This window comes from Trachemys scripta, chromosome 3, assembly GCF_013100865.1.
Source record: "Trachemys scripta elegans isolate TJP31775 chromosome 3, CAS_Tse_1.0, whole genome shotgun sequence".
Taxonomy (NCBI): Eukaryota; Metazoa; Chordata; order Testudines; family Emydidae; genus Trachemys; species Trachemys scripta.
The window spans coordinates 19,528,980-19,547,140 of NC_048300.1; the positions used below are offsets into that span (position 1 = coordinate 19,528,980).

General features: G+C 53.6%; 1 long non-coding RNA gene and 1 pseudogene across 1 annotated transcript; one reads left to right on the forward strand and one right to left on the reverse strand.

Annotated features, from left to right (window-relative positions):
• The window catches only part of LOC117874234, a 32,064-nt pseudogene that overhangs the window by 6,467 nt on the left and 7,436 nt on the right, over positions 1–18,161 (forward strand).
• Positions 13,380–14,951, reverse strand: LOC117874291. The gene is made up of 3 exons (XR_004644934.1): positions 14,684–14,951; positions 14,365–14,517; positions 13,380–13,515 (listed from the first exon to the last, which is right to left on the reverse strand). It is a non-coding gene; the product is annotated as an uncharacterized LOC117874291 (long non-coding RNA).

Sequence of the window (18,161 nt, forward strand, 5' to 3'; positions counted from 1 at the left end):
TTGGCTAGATCATTGGGCTCAATGGGTAGTGATCAATGGCTCCATGTCTAGAAGGCAGCTGGTATCAAGCGGAGTGCCCCAAGGGTCGGTCCTGGGGCCAGTTTTGTTCAATATCTTCATTAATGATCTGGAGGATGGCATGGATTGCACCCTCAGCAGGTTTGCAGATGACACTAAACTGGGAGGAGTGGTAGATACGCTGGAAGGTAGAGATAGGATACAGAGGGACCTAGACAAATTAGAGGATTAGGCCAAAAGAAATCTGATGAGGTTCAACAAGGACAAGTGCAGAGTCCTGCACTTAGGATGGAAGAATCCCATGCACTGCTACAGACTAGGGACTGAGTGGCTAGGCAGCAGTTCTGCAGAAAAGGACCTAGGGGTCACAGTGGACAAGAAGCTGTATATGAATCAACAGTGTGCCCTTGTTGCCAAGAAGGCTAATGGCATTGTGGGCTGTATAAATAGGAGTATTGCCAGCAGATCAAGGGATGCGGTCATTCCCCTACTATTCATCATTGGTGAGGCCTCATCTGGAGTACCGTGTCCAGTTTTGGGCCCCACACTACAAGAAGGATGTGGAAAAATTGGAAAGAGTCCAGCGGAGGGCAACAAAAATGATTAGGGGTCTGGAGCACATGACTTATGAGGAGAGACTGAGGGAACTGGGATTGTTTAGTCTCCAGAAGAGAAGAATGAGGGGGGATTTGATAGCAGCCTTCAACTATCTGAAGGGGGGTTCCAAAGAGAATGGCGCTCAGCTGTTCGCAGTGGCGGCAGATGACAGAACAAGGAGCAATGGTCTCAAGTTGCAGTGGGAGAGGTCCAGGTTGGATATTAGGAAACACTATTTCACTAGGAGGTTGGTGAAGCACTGGAATGGGTTACCTAGGGAGGCGGTGAAATCTCCTTCCTTAGATGTTTTTAAGGTCAGGCTTGACAAAGCCCTGGCTGGGATGATTTAGTTAGGGATTGGTCCTGCTTTGAGCAGGGCGTTGGACTAGGTGACCTCCTGAGGTCCCTTCCAACCCTGATATTCTGTGATTCTTGCCTGCTGGAAACCCCAGCCAAACCCCAGTCATTACAAAGCCAAGAGACTTCCAGTTCAGTTTAACCATGAACCCAAACCTTTGGAAGCCTGGGAATGAGCTGTTCCCCAGCAGGTAGGGCTGGGGCTGGGAGAGCAGAGAGACCCAGATGGAGCAGGAGGGGTCGGGCTGGTCCCAGGGTACTGACTCTGCTCTGTCTCTCATTCCCCTCTAGGGTGTCAGAAATGCTGTCAGCAGGTATGTCCGGGCTCCATCTGCCCATCGTGCCCCATCATGCTGGGAAGAGGTTCAGAGACTAGGCTACAGACCGAGCCCCCCAACTGTAGGACTGTCTCACGCTCTGGATCCAACCCCCCTTTGTCCCCATCACCCTGGGACTGCTGCTGCTGTGGCTGTGTGACCCATCCTGAGGGAGGGGATTGCCCCACAACTCTGGGCTGGAGAACCCCTCCCTGGAGGCCAGGCTGGCTCCAGGCATTATCAATGGGGCTGGGGGGGCTTCTTTTACCCTGAGGGCCCTTTTAGACGCTGTATGGGCTGGGAATTTAGGACATAATCATGAGATAAACAAACACATTAATGTCCCTTGCAGGGCTGAGAAGGCGATTTCACAGTGTTCGGTGCTCATTTCCCACAAGCTGGGTAGGAGGACCCGGGCTTTTCCTCGAGGGAGCAGTCTGCTGGCAGCGCTGAGGGAATTCGTGGGTGAAAGACACTCCCTGCATGATTCATTAGGTCAGTGTAAAAGCAGGGTGGGGAGGCCTTCCAGGGAAACACCACAGAGCTGGGACCTTGTGAGGAGATGGAGCTCATTCATTGTCTCTCTCTCTCTCTCTATCTAAAGATATTGACTATAATCAACTCTCATGCTTCAGGCTTTCAGTCACTTGCCTGCAGGGATCAGGAAGGAATTGCTTTCTCCAGTGCACACTTGGCCAGGTGTATTCTGGGATTATTTTGTTTTTTGCTTTCCTTTGAAGTATCAGGGATGGGCAACAGCTGGAGATGGGACACTAGATTGGGTTGACCAGTGCTTTGAAGTGATACAGAGAATCCTCTCTCTAGATGCCTGGTTGGTGGGTCCTTCTCACATGCTCAGGCTCAGACTGATCACCAGATTAGGGGATGGGAAGGAATTTTGTCCTTGCTCAGACTGCCAGGACCTTGGGGCTTTTTCACCTTCACTAGATTTTTTTTACTAGATTGAGTGTTAGTCCCACGGGGTGGGAGGTTCTAGACAGGAAAACACAAGCAGCAGGGTACCCTTTTACAGGTGAAGACAATGGATGCCTGGAACTGGGGGTGCAGAGGAACACCCAGTTATTTGTCACCAAGGGAACAAGCTCCCAGGATCACAGCTTATCAACAATAGATCTCAATGTGCTTAACAGAGGAGGTCAGTATCATTACTGCCATTTTACAGATGGGGAAACCGAGGCATAGATAGGGCATGACTTGCCCAAAGTCCAGTGACAGGACTAGAACCAAAGCTGCCCTGACTCCCTGTCTACTGCTATATCCACTTGGCAACACGGTCTCTTTATAAGCCATTGTATTAGTATAACTCTTTGGGTAAAACACCATGTAACCCTTCTGCCAGGTGGAGTCAGCAGCAACCAGGGCCAGGTTCAATATCTAGGGGTTCCTTTTCAACTATACAACACAGAACTGGCTCGATCCCCACCCAGTAACCTGGGAAAATTACACACCACCCCTGGGTGCCTCCAAGAGGGGGCAATACTTCCCCTCTAGCAAGCACAGAGTCCGAGTGTAGCAAAGAAACTTTTAATGAAAGGAGAGAAGTCACCCAGCATTAATCAGGGGAAACGCCGCAAGCAGAATTCAACCATGAGCAAAAGCCCCACCCCAGAGTATGCTGGGCAGTGTCTTTTGCCTCAGGTTCTTGAATTCAACAACCAGAAGTTCCTTTACTGTGCCCCTCTCTGTTCCCTCACCACACCGCACCCACAGTGGTTGTCCTTCCTTGGTCAGTGAGGCCCCAGGGTTCAGAGATGCATCTGTGTGAGTTCACCTCCCATCCGGGGGAAGGGAAGAAGGCACCTTGCTTGCTCTGCCATCTATACATTTGCTCTGGCATCGCCACCCCACCTGCTGCTCCACTGGCCACTCCATCAGCTCCATTCCCCTGGCTGCCCTCCCAGCTGCTTGCTGCACACTTTCACCTGCTGCTGCCACCTGCTTCTCTACTGTAACCTCTGCAGGTCAGTCTCTTGAGGTTCTACTCAGCTCTCAGTGGGGAACATCCCCTCCCCGCTGAATCAGACTGGGCAGAAATGCTGTCCCACAACAAGTGATTCCAGTTCTAAGGATCACTTAACAACACAAAAGACTTCTGATAGAACTTTAATTAACTCTAGCTTTGAACAGAGGGGAGGGGATCAGATTAAACCATGCCTAGGACTCTCAGGTAGTACCCACACCTCCTGGCAGGGACATTTGCCCCCATCCCCACTTCCCTTCACTGGGCTCTGGCATTTGAGCCCCTGGCTTAGCGAGTTCTGTTCATTTGAGGGTGACCCCCTCAGTCAGGACAGGCTAAGTACAGCTCTGCTGCCCTTTACTCATACAATAAGGGTAGCAACATTGCACTATCCCTGCATTTAGTACTAAAATGATTTGTAACCCAACACCAGCCAAAGTTCATCACCGTGGGAACACAGCTTTGTCTGCTGGATACTGAGGCAGAGTGGGTGTGTTCATGTAAATACAATCTGGTGCTGAAGCCTTTCCCCCTCCCCAGCTAGCTGTCAGCAGAGAGCTCATTAGACCCTGCTTACAACCACACCCCTAGTCAAACACTGGGAGTCCACCAGGTCTGCTTTTCTAACCCTCTGAGAAGTTTTATTTGTTAAATCAACCTGCCGTGGAAACATTTCTTTCTCTGCCCCTTGGGACAGGCAGGATGGGCTTGCAGACAGAGCACGGGCCTGGTGCTTAGGAGTCCCTGCTTTAAGTCCCAGCTCAGGCACAGACATCCTCACTGACCGTAGCCAAGTCACTTAATGTAGCTTTTGCCTCCATCCCCCAGCTGTGGCACGCCTCCCAGAAGTGAGAGGGGAAAGCTGATAGAGAGTGTGAGGGGGTTGGAGGCTGCAGAGAAATGTGGAATCTGTCTCTCCCACCCTTAATGAGACAGGCAAGAACCAAGTTTAAGGTGACCCAAGAGGACCTGGTTAGCCCTGGAAAGGGGAACGTGCCAATGGACTAGCCTAGCAAGGGCTTTGGATATCCAACTTCACAGCTGTGACATTTCTGTGTCTAGAAAACCTTTCTGAGGTTGTTTGGGAGGTTTTGTGGCTCTCTTTGTGCTGCTGGCCTCCTGGTACAAAACTCAGCAATCTGAATGTCGTGTGAAGCAATTGCTGTGGTGTTAAGTCTGTGGCTCCCGCACCGTCCAGGAGGCGCAGCGTGGTGTGCAGATTATACCAGCCCTCACTGGGGATTTCTGAACAGCTCGAGAGAGCTGAGAGCATGCCCTGCAGAGGAAGGATGGCCCAGGGGGGAGGGTGCTAGTATGGGAGATCTGCGTTCAGTTCCTTGGGGGACCTTGGACAAGTCACGTGGGCCCAGACTGTAAAGGTATTTAGGTGCTGCTGTGCTCAGCATAGCAATGCCTAGTGGATTTAGACACCTAGGTCTCATTTTCAAAAGGCATTTGGGCACTTTGTAAATCCCCACCCTCACCAGTGAAACAAGCTAAAACAGTAAAAGCACAGAGTTGTTGGTATAATTGTGTCTCTAGTAGGCACTTTTCCTGGCACAGCTGTGTCCGTCTGAGATCACACTCCATCGGCCCCCTACAGACACAGCCATGTGGCAGAAATCTGTAGGGTAGAACTGGCCTTAATGCTGCATTGAATGTGGCTCAGTATGAATCTCTTACAGGAATTTTCACTTCTCTCTTTCTCTCTCTTTCTCTCTCTGGGCTGATTTCAGGACGCCGAAGGTCCCCAGGACACAAAGGTAAGTACAGCTGGAGCCTGGCATTGTGGGAACAGTAACAATGTGTAGTGTAGCCCATCACAACAGAGAACACAACCACTGTCCCAACAGACAGGCACCCAATTCACTTCAGCAACAGCTGGGGCAGCTGTAAGCAAGCTAAAAGCATCACTACACACACACACACACACACACCCCGAATCACTGATTGTGGTTATACACCCTCACAGAGCAATGGCTGAGTCATAGGGGAAATACCGTTTGAAACAGGAGGAAAAGGTGAGAACTTGATGCAGAAGCTGCACTGAAGTCATTGCCAGGGGCGGCTCTAGGCACCAGCAAAGCAAGCACGGGCTTGGGGCAGCCCATTTGCACGGGTGGCAGGGATCCAGCATGGGAGCTGAGAACCAACAGGGGCCCCTGGGAGCTGTAGTTCGTTGGTTAGCTCCCTGCCTATAGAGCCAGCCCTGTAGCAGGGAAAGAACTACATTTCCCAGCATTCCCTTGGCCACTACCAACAGGAAAGAGGGGGAGGGAGTGAGGAAGCTGAGACTTCATGCTGTAGCCTGCTGTGAATGGAGAGCTGTGCTGTGAGTAGGGATTCTATATTTTAACATTCAAAAAATAGGACACTCCACGGGGAGGGAGGGTAGCCCCACCCTGCCCCCATCCGCTCCCTCCGACTGCCCCCCACAGAAACCCCAACCCATCCAACCCCCCTGCTCCCTGTCCCCTGATCACCCCCTCCAGGGACCACTGCCCCAACTGCCCCGCAGGACTCCACCCCCTATCTAAGCCCCACTGGTCCTCGTACCCAACTTCCCCCTCCTGAGACCCCCCCCAACTTCCCCTCTAGGACCCCATCCTCTACCTGTCCCCTGACAACCCCCTGGGACTCCCATGACTATCCAACTGCTGCCTGTCCCCTAACTGCCCCCCCAAACCCCTGACCCATCTAACCCCCCCTTCTCCCTGTCCCTTTACTGCCCCCCCAACCCCCCAAACAAGCTTGGTGGGCTGGTGCCTGGAGTCAGCCCTGCGGGGGGCAGCCAAAATTTTTTTTTGCTTGAGGAGGCAAAAAACCTAGAGCCCCCCCGATGGGGCTAAATACATGCTAGTGTACGGAGTGCTGGCCGCAGGTTACTCTGTATCTGGGGGAGCCAGCCTCAGCTTGTCTCTGGGACCCCACACTGCAAAGTAAAGAAAGATCTTCTTTGTGGCGAAGGAGGCCATGAAATTAAAGATAGGACCCTCATTCTCAGCATTGTAAAATGCCACCAGCGCTCCCCTAACTCTGGGGTGGCTTACACATATGTACCCGAACCCTAACTCCAAGTGGCCTACCCATAGGTACCCTAACCCTAGGGCAGGGAGCCCTACCCATATAAACCCTAACCCTGGGGTGGAGAGCCCTTTCAATAGGGTGGAGAGCCCTTTCAATCCTAGGCGGGGAGCCCAACCCCTACCAACCTTAAACATACGGAGGGGAGCTCAACCCATAGGAACTCTATCCCTAACTCCAAGTAGTTTACTCATAGGAACGGTAATCCTAACTCCAAGTGACCTATCCATAGATACCCTAACCCTAAACTGGGGAACCGTACCCATAGGAACCCTAACCCAAGGATGGGGATCCCTACAGAAAAGAACCCTAAAACTAGGGTGGGGAGCCATACCCATTGGGGGTATGGCTCCCTGACCTAGGGTTAGGGTTCCTATGGATAGGCAATTTGGAGTTTGGGTTAGGGTTCCTATGGATATGGCTTCCCACACTAGGATTAGGGTTCCTGTGAGTAGGAGTCCCCACTATAGTGTTAGGGTTCCTACGGTTTGGGCTCTCCAGGCTAGGGTTAGGGTTTCTCTGGCTAGGGCTCCCCTCCCTAGTGTTAGGGTTCTTGTGTTTCGGACTCTCTGACCTAGGGTTAGGGTTCCCATGGCTAGGGCTCCCTGCCCTAGTTTTAGTATTCCTATGGGTATGGCTCCCTGACCTAGCATTAGGGTTCCTGTAGGTAGGCCAGTTGGAGTTATGATTAGGGTTGCTAAGGGTAAGGCACCCCACCCTGTTATGCTTATAAGAAGCACCCGGGATCTGTTTCAGGGGAAAAGGCAATACGCCACATTTATTAAAGACACAACAATTAGTATATGTATTTAATTACCACACACACACACATGCACCCCCCCCGCCAGGTGATGTTATAATTACCAGTCCAGAGTCTGGATCAGTCTAGTGGCCAGCTAGGTTGGTCACGGGTAGGTAGGAGCCAGGTTCTGTTGGTCACAACATGATGCCCCAGGGAAGTCTTGGCAGGACAAACCCAAAGTTTCATGGCAAGACACCCTGTTTATACAGTGACTTTCCTTCATTGGGACCAAAGAGTTTTGCACCATCATGCTGTAATCCAGGGGTCTCAAACAGGCGGCCCGTGGGCTGGGTATTTTCTGCAGCCTGCAAGCTCCTCGTGGCCCCCCACCCTCCCCCAACGTTTACCTAGAGCGTCTCCGGCCCGAGGCGCACCGGGCGAAGGGCAGGCTCCCTGCCTGCCCGCCCTGCCCCCGCGCCACCCTGGGAAGTGTCCAGAACTTGGGGAAGGGGGCACACAGGGGTCTGTGTGTTGCTCTTGCTTCAGGCAGCGCCCCCTTCAGCTGCCATTGGCCGCAGTTCCCGGCCAATGGGGCTGCTGGGGGCGGTGCTTGAAGCAACAACAACACACAGAGACCCTTGTGCCCCGCCTCCCCCAGGTTCCGGATGCTTCCAGAGCGCCGCAGTGCAGTGCAGCAGGGAGCGTGACCTGCCCCCACTGTGCGCTGGACCATAGCCCGCCCCCTGAAGCCCTTTTGCACCCTAATCCCCTGCCCTAAACTCCCTGCCACACCCTGCACCCCGCACCCTTCCTGCACCCGACCCCCTGCCCTGAGTCCCTACCACACCCCGCACCCCTCCTGCACCCGACCCCCTGCCCTGAGTCCCTGCCAAACCCTGCACCCCTCCTGCACCCCAACCCCCTGCCCTGAACCCCCTGCCACACCTTGCACCCCTCCTGCACTCCACACCCCTCCTGCACCCCTACCCCCTGCCCTGAGTCCCTGCCACACCCCACACCCCTCCTGCACCCGGCCCCCTGCCCCCTGCTGCACCCCGCACTGCTCCTGCACCCCACACCCTGAGCCTCCTGCCACACACTGCACCCCGTCCCCCTGCTCTGAACCCCCTGCCGCACCCCGCACCCCTCCTGCACTCAAACCCACTGCCCTGAGCCCCCTGCTGCACCCCACCTGAACCTCAACCCTCTGCCCTGAGCCCCCTGCCGCAGCCCGCACCCTGACCCCTGCTGTACACCACTCCCATATCCCCTGCCGAGCCCCCTGCCGCACGCTGCACCCCCTGCTGAACTGAAGATGGCAAACCCAATTGCCTGGGCATTGAAACCTAGCAACAAATGACCCAGAGGGAGCTGCTGTCCTGGAGTCATTCAGTCATTCAGGACAGGGACTTGAACTCTGCATTTCGGGACTGTCCCGCCCAATTTGGGACAGGCCGTCACCCTGGTTAATTAGTCAATGCTCTGAATGTCACTGCAAATGCTTGGTGAGGTGCCTTAATCCCTGAAGTGTACACAAGTCTCCATCAGGAGTCTATCGCAGCTGGATTCGCTGAACACTGCTCCTGGTGTGAAGCAGGAGTGCTGAAGGCCCAGAGGTCCAGTCACAGGAGGCAGTGAAGCCGTGTGTCTTACCCTGCAGGAAGAGTGAGACCTCTAGGGGGTCTGGCACATCAAAGGGCTTCCTGAGAGACTGTTCCAAAGCCAGAGTGTAGCACCAATCGTATGGATCCATGGCAGTAGGTGAGGTGACATCAGGGCAGATCTGTGCAGTGACCCCTGCTTGCTGAAACAAGAGGCGATCTGAGGGGTCCGTTCATGTATTCCCAGCCCTGGGCTCTCTGCCGACCCTTTGGCTCCTCTTCCTCCCAAGGAACCACCTTGGGATGGGTTTCTGCCATTGCCCCTCCCACCCTCATTGCATCCCTCCATCCTGGCACCAGGATCTCAGTTGGGATTCTCCATTCCCTCATCCCCTCCCTGAATTTCCATCATGGAGCTGGATGTCTGGGCTTGGTCTGGGTCTGTCTTCTCCGTGGCTTGCTGCTTTGGGAAGACTGGTTGCTCTAGAGTTTTGGTGCCCGACCTCAACCTCATGCACAGGGCTGCCCTACTCTAGCCTGGCTATTTTGTTGCCATGAAGCTAGGAAAAAAAAGGCATGTTGGACTCCCTGGCTTTGCAGGCTGAACCCTTTTTGTGCCTGTTCCCCCTCAGGCAGAAAAGAAAAGAAAAGAAAAGAAACTTCCCTGGCTTTGCAGGCTGCCAAGAGAAAAAATGTGTCCTTTTAAAATCCTGAGGTCTGTGCTTCTGGTTCAAAACGATCCCACCGCTCTGCCACCATGTCAAGGCTGATTCCCCACTCTGGCACTTCAAGTGCAGAAGGTGCAGGCCCGCGAGGATTCTAAAAATTAATTCTGGCCACTCCAGGCTTGTATTAAACTCCCAAGGTTTACAGCTTCTCTCTGAACTTGGATAGGTAGATGCTGCCACCACCCAAATGCAAAAAAAAAACCCCTTCTGAGAGCCCAGAAAGGCACACTTGGGAATTCCTTCCTGTGGGGTACCCTCAGGCCCTTTCACCCCCCGTCCCCAGGGAAGAGCTGAGAAAAAAAAAACAAAGGAAATCAGCTGTTGCCACCAGCTAATTAAACAACATACGCACAAACCTCTTAGGGACACAAACATCCAATCCTGGTCTTAAAAAGGTAAATTTTATTAAAAACAAAAAGAAAGAAAAATACATCTGGAACTTACGCTTTTTGCTAGGTTTTAAATAAACAATTACAAGGATTAAGCATCAAGATAGCTTCTTGAGGTCCAGCTTAAGGGTTGCAAGCAAAACAAAAGCACCTGGGGTTAGCACAGAGGAGTCACAAGCCATAAAGAAACAAAAGAGATAAACCTAATAGCGACTTCCTAGACATTTCCTGATCTACTTACATATCTGGGGTTTCAAAAGAGTAGTTTCTAGGTATGATCTGATGCTTTTCATACCTGGCACAAGCTTTTACAGCCTAGTTCCAGCCCTGTCCCTGCTTTCCGGGAGAACAAACACAGACAGACAAAGGGAAAGTTTTTTCCCAATTTTAAAAAGTTCTAGCCTTCCCATGGGCTCTTTTGGTCAGGTGCTCACTCTCTTCCTTTTATAGCTAAGTGGCTGGCTGGGTGTCCATAAAAGGGAGATACCCCCACCTTCATTTATCACACGTGCCTAGGGGGCAACACAGTCGTAAATACTGATACGTTCACTTGAAAAGCAGACCTGGCAGTTCTGAAGTTGGGAGACCTTCCTCAGCCACCAGCCTCTGCTCTTCCCTGAATATGACCGTGAACATGACACTCTTCAACTGAGGGTTTACAATAAAATTGTATGTAAAGCACGAAGGGAAATGTCTCTCCAGATACTCTGGATTAGATAAAACATTAAAAGAAGGCAATAAATCAAAGCTCCAAAACAGCCCCGCTAGCCGCCCAGGAACAACCCTCAACCCTCCCCTGTAACTCTATCAAATAAAGAAGGACCTGTTAGGCTCTGGTGAAGGGGCTGGTCCCCTCTCTTGTACCGGGGAACCAGTCAGGGCCTTTCTGATTAGGAGCCAGGGCAGAGAGCTCTGGAGGACGGCGGATATTGGTTGGGTTAGAGCACATGCAGTGGGAGTATGCCAGTTGCTGCACCACTTCATAGGGCTGCCTGCCCTGCAGGGGCAGCTCCAGGCACCAGCGCAGCAAGCGCAGGCAGTCTTCAGTGGCAATTCAGCGGCAGGTACGTCGAAGGCACGGGACCGTCAGATCGCCCGCAGAAACGCCGCCGAATCCACGTGACCAGGTCTGAGTGGGGTATAATGAGTTCTATACATGTATTGGAAATACGCCCCCTGAAATATGTTGAGGGGTCAGACTTGATAAACCAGTTTGGCTTAGAGATAGAGAAGAAGTTCCTGTTTGTTTCATGTTCATAGAGCCATAGCCTAATAGCCAAGGCAGGAGGGGAGAAGAAAGTGTACCAGGGCAAGTGCAGGGGTAGGATCTGGTCAAGTGCCCAGCTCTCTCCCAGGTTTGTGGGTGAGAGCTAGGACAGGTCTCTGTTGGATAAAGGACAACGCCCTGCTCCTTACAATCCTCTGTGTCCATGGGAGAGAAGGGATGAATCCCTCCTTGAGAATCTCAGCAGCTTCCTAGGAAGGAGCCAGTGCTCTTCTCAGAGGACCTTCTCCTGGACCTCACAGGGGTCTGATGCTCTCACTCCACAAGCCTGCCTGGGGCCTTGGAGTTAGTGCTCAACAGAACCAGACAGAGCCCTGTTGTCGAGCACTAGCGCCTTTCCTCTATCCCTGAAGGTGGAAGGGCCCCAACACTCTCCTGCACTCACTGCTCTGACCACAGATGGCTCTCAGATAGCAGGACACAATGGAAATGTGGATCATCCAGTCTCTCATTTCCAGGCCTGTCCAGGGCTAAGGTAAAATTCCTGCTCCCCCTGACCATTGTGCTCACCTCCAAGATATGCTGCAGATTGTCTGTGCTGGGGGTTGCTGTCAGCAAGCTCTTCAGCATGGCATCCATGTCTCTGGGCAGGCCTTCTTCAGAGCCTGCCAGCGGAGGGAGTCCATGGGTCAGGGTTATGGAACCTGGGGCTACACCTGCCAGGATGACAGCTGGCTCTGCAGTCCTTGCCCAGAGCAGCTCTCTGCAGAGGGCCTGGTGCACAGCAGGTAGGGAACAGCCAAGCTGCTAGGGATGGGAGCTGGGCTTCCTGGCAGAGTCCAGCATCTGCAAGGAAGGGATTCCCCACAGAGGGTCAACGTAATCTCCCGCAGAGGGGGAGTCTCCCCCTGACACTTGATTAAATCCTGTAGCCTGTTCCCACCTCTGCCCACCCCACCCCCAAATCAGAGCAGCTCCAGCTATCGAAGAAAGCAAAAACCAGAGGCCTTCTTTGCCCTTGGGACAGAGGAGTAGGTTGATGATCTACCTGGATGTGAATTTTGGCCTTCTCCATGCCTATGCTCTATACTCCCTTCAGGGCAGTGCACAGGAACCCACCACGGACTGCTCCACTCTTGTGTTTGTCCCTACTTCAGTCTGCCTCATCTCTGTGCCAACCGTTTCCTCCTTCACCTCCCTACAGCACCCGACAGGGTGTGTGTGTGGAGGGTCAGCATGGTCCCCTTAAAAACCCAGTCACCACTTAACCAGGACAAGAAGAACTTGACTCCAGCCAAGCTCGTTCTCTGCTCTGCCTCCGCAAGAGGAACACTCCTAACCCACAGCCCCTGCAGCAGCAGATTCTACAGTCAGTTGGAGCCAGCCCGCCTCACCCCTCCTGGTGGTGGGAGGGGAACAGGAGAAAGGACAAAAGAAGGAAGAGATGAAGAGAAAGGAAGGAGGGATGGAGGAAAAGGTAAAACAAAAAGGACAAACCCTAATGTCCCCAGTGATTGTATGGGACAAAATCCCAGGTGGGGAATAAAATTCTGCCACCTTAAACTAGTGTTTTCCATGCCTAGAATTCAGCTGGCACCAGGTGGATCAAACTGAACAGGTTCCAAACCTCTCGGAGACTCTTACCTTCTAAACAGGAACATCTGTTTTCTAGTAAAATCAGTAAAAGGAAAGGAGAAAGCTCAAAAGAGGCTTCTTCTCGCACTCACGTACATGAACCCTAATACTCTCCCAGTCCTCAAAGAGAGACCTCGAGAAGGAGACTTGCTGAAGCAAAGCCACAGGGGTCTCTGAGGTTTCCCTGGCCCTGCGCCCCTATCCTGCCTGGCTGATGTCAGCATCTCTCTGTGAGGTCACCACCTCCCCCCACCTTTGACCAATAGGCTGAGGTCCTGCAAAAGGCCTTTGTGATGTCATTGCCACACACACCCCTCCCCTGAAGTGCTAATGTCCTGCAGCTGGCCAGACACTTTGAAGGTTTGAGCTACTTTCTCTGGATCACCCCACTCAATGCGTGTTCATTCTAAGAAGCAAGCCGGCTAGATAGTGAAACATAGGAGGCTGCTCCCAATCCTATACTCAGTGTTTCCCAAACTAGTAGACTTTATGGCAAGAAGAGACCTTTAGAGCATCTAATCTAACCCCTTGCATGATCACGGGCTTCCTGTATAGTAGAATAGTTACTTTTTGGGAACACATATTCCAGAAAGGCATCTAGTCTTCATTCAATGACATCAACAGATGGAGAATCCACCATTTTCCCTTTTAGTGAGTGCCAGGGGGCTCCATTTCCCCTTCCACTAGCTCCCCATTTACAGTGAGCCAGAGCAGTACCTGCAGGACGGAGTGGGAGTTGCTGATGGCCTCAGTGGCACAACCCTTGCAGTGCCTCAGGCACCTGGTGCAAGTGCCAGATAATGCGGAGCTGGTGCATCACTTTGGAGGTGATGTCCTCTTGCTGCAAGGGAACGAGAACCTGTCAGAGACTCAAATGCCCCGAGGAATCAGGGGGAATTAAGAGCACGTGGAACCAGCAGCATTTCCACACAGCACCTGCCCACCACTGAGGAATGGATTCACTTCCTCACCCCCAGAATGGAGGCTGTTGTCCTTTCTAGTAACCTCCAGTGCCAAACCCTCTTCTTGAAGGGTGAGCTCCTGCCACCTCCCCCTCAGTGACCTTGACAGCTGATCCACCTCCATACCACAGCTCAAGTTCCCCTTTCCTCCCACCCCCGCCCAGGTTGGGCAGGGAGGGGCCTCTAGCAGGGGCAGGCAGGAGGGATTCTGGCAGCAGTGAAGTGGGTTGCGGGGAGGTCGAGATCTTGCCCCAAGTCATCCCAGACACTAATGCTGAAGCCTCAGGATGGCAGGCCTGGTGAATGGGGCAGATCAGCAGCCCCTGCTGACTGAATCCTCCCATTGTCTCTAGGTGGTGGCTCGGGTGACACGGACACTAGGCCATTGGGAACTGGGTAAGGCCCTCTGGGACAGGAGAGGCTTGCAGAGGGCACTTAGGGGACTCCTCTGCTCTTCCCAAGAGCAAAAGCACCGTGCGCTAAGAACATAAGTCCGTAATGAGGTAACGCTTGTCATTAATTAGCCTTGCTAAAGAGCTGTGTTGGAGCTGCTCCCACAAGCTGGTTCCCTCCTGCTCATGGAGGTGAATTCATCTCCCTTCCCAGTAGCACCTGCTCTCGCTCTCATTCCCCACCAGGCTTCTCCCTGCCAGGCCAGCAAATGGCAATAGAATGGGAATGAGGCCTGGGCCCCGCCCCAATCTCCTGAGTCTAATGCAGCTGCTTACCTTGTCCACCATCAGCTCTTGGGCTTCCCTCTGGAGGAAGTAGGCCAGGACCAGCCCAGCCTGGCTGACTCACAGCAGGGGGTTGTGGATGGCCAGCACTGACATCCGGAGCAAGAGTCTTCTCTGCCCTTCCAAGAAGAACTTTCCGAAGACCTAAAACCAAAAAGATGTGAGGCATTAGCAGATTACCCAGAGCCAAGCTCCAACTCCTGGGGCTATAACGGTATCTCCATCTAGTGGCCCCTGGAGGCAGCCACTGCAGGGGACCCAGCCACCCCCACTCCCTGAGCTGTCTCATGCCCTGGCAGAGTGTCCTTACCTCCCCCACCCTGGCTGTGTTCCTGTAGCCCAGGAGCCTGCTGTCCTGGTGCCAGTCCCAGCACCACAGGTCTTTGGCCTCATGGATGCTCAACCCTGGGAAAGAGAGACACACACACATTTGTCATTCTGGTTGCAGTGCTTGTGTCCTTCCAATCCCATTGGTGGCTGCACAGTGGGCAGAGTACTCACTGCGTGCCTGGCCCAACAGAATTGCAGAGGAGTGGTGTAGAACAGAGAAAGAGACAGACAGAGACTCATCCTCCAGCCGGGGTCAGTCTGAGAGAAATTGGCTGGGGTCCCAGTCTCACTCTTCTATCGGGTACCATTTCCCAGCTGGGTTCCTTACCCTTCTGGTGCAGCGGCAGCTGGTATAGCCGGTAAACCCCCTCCCTGCCCTGCCGGCTGATGTCCTTGGCTTGGTCACTGATCAACAGAGCCAGCTGTGCCACGTGGTGACCCATCCTGGGGAATTCTGCTCAGTTCTAATGGAAGGGAGAGGGGGAGGGGACTCCATCAGCATTTTCCTGTCAGCTCCCAGTACCCCGAGGGCCAGGACTCTCTTTTTTCCCTCAGGCCCTCTGCAGGAGATGCTAGAGGATAGAAGCTAGAGCTAGACTCTTAATTTCCTCTGCCCCCAAGGGAGCCTGGAGAACAGGGATATGGGCAGGGCCCTCCATGAAGACTTGCTTCCCCAGCTGCTCCAGGATGACAGGAAGACATGAACCTGGAGCATGGTCCCCTTAAAAGCCCAGTCACCACTTAACCAAGAGAAGAAGAACTTGACTCAAGCCAAGCTCATTCTCTGCTCTGCCTCTCAAGAACTTGGTTGGGTGAAGGGACTGAGTGTCAGCACAATCCCCCCAGGAATCTCCGGGCCCGTCGGAGAGAAGGGCTGATTCTCTGGGGTCCTTCTGTTTCCCTAGGAAGGAGCCTGTGACTCTTCTCTGAGGACGATCTTCTGGATCTCACAGGAGGGGTTCAGACTCTCACTCCCCAAGCCAGCCAGGGGCCTTGTGGTTAGTGCTCAACAGAACCAGGCAGAGCTCTGGCTTGAAGTCCCAGCTCCTTCCTCTGTCCTTCACTAGGAAGGGCCTGACACTGCATTGCACTGACTGCCCTGACTGAGGACGGGCCACTGGGGACCCAGCTAGGAGGACAGAGTGGAAAATGGATCTAAGACTTAAGGTAAAGTTTCCCCCACCTCTCTCATCGGGCTCACCGCCAAGATGTAGTGGAGCCTGTTGGTGTCTTGGGACTCTACCATGAGGTTCAATGTGGCCATGGGTCAGAGTTAGGGAAAGTGGGGCTACACTGTCAGAGGATGGGAAGAGGGGTCTCTGGGAAGCACTGGTGAGACCCCCAAACACATATCGCACCTCTCTCATTTACATCCCTCTGCAGGCAATTAGCAAGGATTCGTGGCAGGATGACAGCTGTCTCTTCAATCGATGACTTTAGCATGATCTACCTGGACTTGGGTGGTGTCATTCTCGGTGCCTAGGGTGAAGACGGCATGCAAGGCAACTCGAAAGAGATGGGTCTCTAGCTCTGGCTCAAGGGCAGGTGTCATGGTGCTGGAAAGAGAGAGGAGCCCGTAATAGACTGTGCAGTGTGGGGGTGGGACTGGCACCAACATGGCCGTGAAACAGCAGGGAAACTGAGGCACCGAGCCAGGGAATGACAAAGCCAAGGTTTCCCAGACAGACAGTGGCAGGGCAGGAATAGCGCCTGTTCCCTGGACCCTGCTGTCCCTCCTGTATCTGATCCTGGGAGTGAGCCTCTCCCCAAAGCCATTGCAATGTTACTGGAGTGAAAAGAACAGCCCAGCCAGGAGACAGTGAAACTTTCCACCACCTCTGCCACAGGACCCACCCTCGGCTGCTCCTGCAGCACCAGCCATCCCCCATCCATTGGCCTGGGGAGACCCCTGCCCCTCCCATGTCTCTGTGCTCCCTCCAGCAGCTGGGCGCCATGTCTTACTCACCACAATCCTCTCCACCACAGCCGCCTTGCAGCAGTGCGGCTCCAATGTGTCCTGCCCTCTGTGCTCTGCAGCGAGACACGCGGGGTGGATGGAGGGCCCTGAGCTTCATCCTGTACCCACCAGGAGTGGGGTTAAGGGAGAGAGAGTGTCAGTTAGCCAGGGACCTCCCTGCCCCACCCACAGCCACTGCAGGACTCAGGCCTGAATGGGGTATAGTGGGGACCCGCCCACTGTCCAAATCACCCACAACTCCTACACAAGCAGGGTCAGGAACTGGGACAGTGCCTGTGGGGGTGGAGACCCCAGCTGGTGGGTGAAAAATACCCCCATCTTGGGGGTCCCAGATCATGGTGGAGAAAGGTCCCCATTAGGGTTGGGTGGATCATCAGAGACAAGACCCTCTGCAGGGGGTCAGGGTGCTGGGAAGGGGCAGGACAATCTCGGTTCCAGCACAGCTGGGAAACCTTTGTACCTTTTCTTGGCCCTGGAGCTGCTCTCAGATGTTTCTGAGAGCAGCCTCCTCTGTGGCCAGGTCTACCTATTCCTCCTCCATGTCCTCTGAGTCCCTGGGGGTCCCTGCACCAAGGAGAGAAGGGGACAGGGTGACGCCACTCAGGGGAAAGACGGGGGCAAGGTGGGGCAATGTGCCCCCTTCCCACCTCCGGGACCTAGGGCAGCTTGGGCCCCACACTCCCCCCTCTCAGTGATGCCTTCAGCCCCCAACTCCTTCAGGAGCCCCCCACACACTATCCTGGAGTCCCTAGGAGGTGCCTTCCCCACCCTCCACCCAACTGGAGCATCAACAACCACAGTGGCAGAATCTACTGTAAGTGGGGTCCAAGCACTATTTGAACCCCACATTTTTGGATGGACCTCGCACAAAGAGAGATGAAGAGCACCCCCAGCAACACACACACACACACACCCCTCCTGGTGGTGGGAGCGGAGACCTTGAGAAGGAGGCTTGCTGAAGCAAAGCCACAGGGGTCTCCCAGGTTCCCCTGGCCCTGCGCCCCTGTCCTGCCTGGCTCATGTCAGCATCTCTCTGTGAGGTCACCACCACCAAACCACCTTTGACCAATAGCCTGAGGTCCTGCAAAAGGTCTTTGTGATGTCACTGCCACAACCACCCATCCCCTGAAGTGCTAATGTCCTGCCACTGGCCAGACATTTTAGAGGTTTGAGCTAGTCCCTGTGGATCACCCCACTCAATGAGTGTTCATTCTAGGAAGCAAGCCGGCTAGACAGTAAAACATCAGAGTCTGCTCCCAATGCTACACTCATTGTTTCCCAAACTAGTAGACTTTATGGCCAAAAGAGACCTTTAGAGCATCTAATCTAACCCCCTGCATATCACAGGCTTCCTATGTAGACCAATAGTTACTTTTGGGCAAACACATTCTAGAAAGGCATCTAGTCTTCATAAAATGACATCAATGAAATTAAGTGATGGAGAATCCACCAATTTCACTTTTAGTGAGTGCCAGGGAGC